This window comes from Lactuca serriola, chromosome 9 (assembly GCF_051521515.1).
Source record: "Lactuca serriola cultivar US96UC23 chromosome 9, Lser_US96UC23_V15, whole genome shotgun sequence".
NCBI lineage: Eukaryota > Viridiplantae > Streptophyta > Magnoliopsida > Asterales > Asteraceae > Lactuca > Lactuca serriola.
Window position 1 is genome coordinate 148,105,776 of NC_136416.1, and position 5,058 is coordinate 148,110,833.

The following is a 5,058-nucleotide window of genomic DNA, read 5'->3' on the forward strand; positions in this document are numbered from 1 at the left end:
GGGTCTTCCTTGATACACATTGCATGTCGTAAATGAGCGTCGTAAATGCATGTCGTAATTGCATATCGTAAATGCGCGTCGTCTCTCGTTATGACATGGCCTTCCTTGACATGCATTTGTGCCTCGTCTGAACGTTTTACGACACACATTGCACGTCGTAAAAGGCTGTTTTTCTAATAGTGAGTACAAGGACTAGATTATGAATCAATGGTGGCTCCATTGGCAGAAAGTGGCGGTGGTTAGAGGTTTACGTTCTTTTTGTATATTCAACATTGAAGTTGTTATACATAGACCACAATCCTTCTCTCATCTCTTTCGTCCTTTAATTTTGTTTCCAATTCCACCCCTTTTTCTCTTCCCCATATCCATAATACCTAATTTCTCCAAATTCACACTAACAAAGCTTCCACTTTTGCCATCCGAAATGTCGATGGAGATGGAGAACATCGATCCTAAAGGATTCGACGGTGTTCATATGACCTGTGACGACTGGCCACACACAAAAGTTGAAGCCAAAAAGTGTGCCATCCCTTTCGCTTCCTCAATCTCTCTGATGCAAGACCTGTTGTCACAACTAGGAATTTTGATGCCTTGTAAACATTGAACAATGATAACAAATGTGAACCAACAATGTGAAAGCATGTAGGATGCTTATTCAATAACAACAAAACTTCAATCAAACACTTCATACAAATATTCAAATAGTCAACAAATAATTGGAAACCCTAGAAATCCTTGTTTAAGTCCATTTTGGACTAGGATTTCCTTATTGGGCCCAATGGACCAATAAGCTTCCAATTGAACTATCTTGGGCTTAGAGCTCTTGAATGGGCTCTAATTGGACCCACTTTCATTTATTTTAACATGTTGGGCCATGTTGGGCCTAGAATGAAATACAATACCTAAATGGACCTTATTGGACCATAACTAACCTAATTTAGCCCTGATAGGCCATAAAAAATCATATTTATATTTATTTGGGCCAAAAATCACTCAACATAACCATAAAATAGACTTAAGCATTTAAGGCCCAAATATTCTTTCTTCCCTCTCCATTCTCGGCCCAAGCCCAACCCAAGAAGAGGAGTTGACTCTTGGATGCCACCTCACAATTGTTCAAAGGATTTCCATGCAAAATGAATCATACTTCCATGTACCATCCAATCACTCACTCTCTTTTCTCTCCTCTCTTTCTTGCTCTCGGCTGAATCCAAACCCCCACACACACACTTCACTCCAAAAATCCTCTCAAGAAAACTCTCTCCACTCCTCTCCATACCTTCGAGATCTAGAAGGCTTTCAAGGAAATTCTCCACAAAAATTCATCATCTAAAGTAAGATATTGCTTAGATCCATAACCTAGCTACTTCTTTTCATCAAAAAAATCATCTCTTAATCCATTCAAGTTCATGATCTTGCATCTTAGAACCCACTAAGTTCGAGATCCATCCAAGGAACTTGCTAGGGCCGAAAATAGCACCAAACTTCTCCAAAACTGAAACCACAACTCAAGGTGAGCTTCATACCCCTTTCTTTTTGGTTTTTATGAGTTTTATGGGGGAGAATACAAAAAAATGTTTAGATCTATGTGTATATGTATGCTATGTGTGATTTGATGCATGTATGTATGTGATTTCATGTGATTTGTGATGAATATGTTACCAAAAAGGGTGTAAACGCGAGATCTAAGACATGAGAAAGGAAATAAACATAACTTAAGCTATCTTACACTAAACGAGTCAAGAAAAATAGTTTATAAGGTTATGATGAACATACTCTCACATAAAACCCATTTTTGGGCTTAAATTGTCAAAAATACAAACCTGGGGTAAAAATCAACAATTCACGGTTTCTTGAAGGTTAAAAGGGTCAAAACAGTTTCTATAAATATTTTTCTGAATATTATAAATTTCAAGGGACTTAAAATGTAAATTTTTAACCTAATGGGCTAATTATGGGCTTCTCGGCCCAATAAGCCTCAAAATGCAAAATTTATAAGTTTGAGGGGCTGGAAATGTAACTTTCTGTAAAACAGGGGGTAATTAGCATAACAAAATGTTTATATGGGTCAAAAATGCTTTTCATTATCAAAAAGGACCAAAAATGCAAACTTTTTAGATTTTGGGTCAAAACTGTAAAAGTTGTGAAAAATGGGTCCTTAACCGATAATCACAATTCTAGAGGGGCTGAAGCTTTCAACTAAGTAAACTTTGGGTTAAAATCGTGTTTTCATCAAATAAATTATACAAAAGTGTCAAGAATAGTGTTTTAAGGACTAAAAATGAAATTCTTTTATATAAAAGGACCAAAAGTGTTATTTTTATAAAAGGAGGGTTATGAAAAGGACCAAACTCCATTTTTAAACAAATTAAGTCATTAATACAAAATACAAGATCCACGACTACCGACGAAACGGAAAAAGAAATACACTCTCAACAACAAATATCGTTACAAAACGAATTGATTCGGTCTCGAATCAATAACAAAACAAAGTCGATAAACCAAAGCATTTCAATAAACACGCGATAACTATGATGAACCAACTTACAAACTTTAGGCTTAGAAGTTTCAAATCGTGCTTGTTGGGCCTTGCTAGCCCATTAACATGATCTTTGAGCCTAAAGGGAATATGCTTATGTGATATTGGGCCTTCTATGATCCAATTCCACGTAAAAGGACTTTCAATAGCTCTAATGTGCTATTGGGCCCTAGTGGCCCATTAGTACTGCTAGTGAGGTCGAGAAGTCAAATGCGAGTGGGGCCAAGTGTCTTTCGCATTCCCGATAGCCTTGAATAACTCATGGAAATAAAGGGGCTTCGTACTCACCTATCTCCTCGGTTGTTGGGCTTATGAGAAATCAAAGTAAACAGATTCAGGACGATAAACAAGAGTAATCATGGTGGCTGGATTAAGTGAGTAGTAACGACCGACGCCTTTAAGGATCGTTCGTAAATTGTAGTTATAAACAAGTCATTTTCTTTAATGCGTGATTATAACAACTCACAACCCTAATTAATCCAATGTCACTCGGGTAATCAAAATCATTCGACGTATTGGTATAACAATAGACAAGTCACTGTATTTTATGTGTTGGGAAAACATCGGGTTTTCCTGGGAAGTTCAACATTTTCACTTGCGTAATTTATACAAAAGTTCAACAATTGTACATGTTTTGAAAATCAACAAGCATTTATTCACGGATCTTCACACTTTTTATAACAATGATCTTTTCAGAAAATATCGGATTTTTAGGGTTTTACAAACTACACCAAATCATTTTACTACAACATTACTTATGAACTCGCCAACATTTCACATGTTGACGTTTTTTTTTTCAAAATAACTTGTATTCTCAGGTAACAGGTAAGCCGAAGAATAAGTACCAAGTAATGTCATGGTGTTTTGCTTAGAATATCCATCAGACAGTTTATGATATGAAATTGTAATGTCTAAAACAATGTACTGGATGTAAACAATATTAGTTGTAATATTTCAATGCATGGTGATGAATTATGTTATGATTAATGTATATTCATTGTGATGGTATTCAATTTAAGTCACAAGAGCCCTCGGACGTTTCCGCCGTCTGATTCAGGGGTGTGACACATGTTCTGCCGTTCTCAACCCTTTTTGCCACGTTAACTTCTCTGTCCTCATCCGGATCTGCGTATTTAGTTTCCAACGAAACCAGTTACCTCATCACTTTTTTGGTAACTCTGAAATCAATGTTCCTGCAAAATTCTACCCTCAATGGTGGGATTTTTTTTCGCTTGGGACACACGTTAAGGCTCATGAATTAGGGTATGCTGATATATCTAACGTTTATATATTTTGAGTGTCAAAAGATATGATTAAAGATCAAGTTTTGGATCAGCCAGGCAGGGGTTTCAGAAAGTGGTATATGGTAAGAGACCAAAGTGTGTACGTATGTGTGAAATGTATCTAGTTTTTTTCTTGAGGAAGAAGACAATTAGTTGTGTGTGTGTGTGTGTGAGAGAGAGAGAGAGAGAGATGGTGGATATTTTCTCTTTTCTTTTTCTTTTTTGATTTCTGTAATAAAAGAAATTGAAAAAGGAAAAATACCAAAGGCAAATATGTCTTTATAAAAAGTTTTAAAAATTTTAGGCCAAACTCACAATAAAATCATACTTTTGGACCATTAGCGTGAGTCCATGCCTTTTTGGACCAAACTTGCGAATTGTGACATAAAACAAGGACCATTCTTGCAATTATATATATATATATATATATATATATATATATATATATATATATATATATATATATATATATATATATATATATATATATATATATATATATATATATATATAAGTGTTGGTTGATGTTTTCTCCATAATTTTACTTTCCACTTTTTCAAATAATAATTTTCATTCACAACTTATCACTTTTTAAACTTTTATCCTTTAGTTCAAAGAGTATACGTAATATGATTTTCTTATGGTTAGGCACCATACAACTTTTTAAAATATCAATTTTAACTATGGTTTATTAACTTTGAAAATTTTCACTTTCATCTCATCGATTTTCTAAAATTTAATGTTTACCCCATTCACAAATAATAATCATCCTCCAGTTTTGTAAAATATCAGATCGACCCTTCCGTTTTGAACTTTAAAAAATATCGTTTTCACCCCATTGACTTTATAACCTTTTGTGTTCACTTCCCTCATATATAATTAGATTTTCTTGAAAACATTTGTTTGTTAGTTTAAAAAAACTACCTTATGACATGTTTATTTTTGTGAATATGACGGTATAAATTCGATGTGGTCAATATTTATGTAAATCTAGAAATATATTTCTTTAATTTTTAAAAATATTATTTGTTTTTTCTAATGTACATGTTCACGTAAATTCACCTTTCTTTATGTTTTGATATAAACTTTGAGTACGCTTATTTTTATATACGTTTTTTTATGTATAACTCGGGTCACATATTGTTTCGTTTCACGCAGGAACTTTTATTTGTTAATTTAAAAAAAAAAACTTACTACCTTTTTTTTTGTCCATATATGTTTAAATTTGAATTTGTT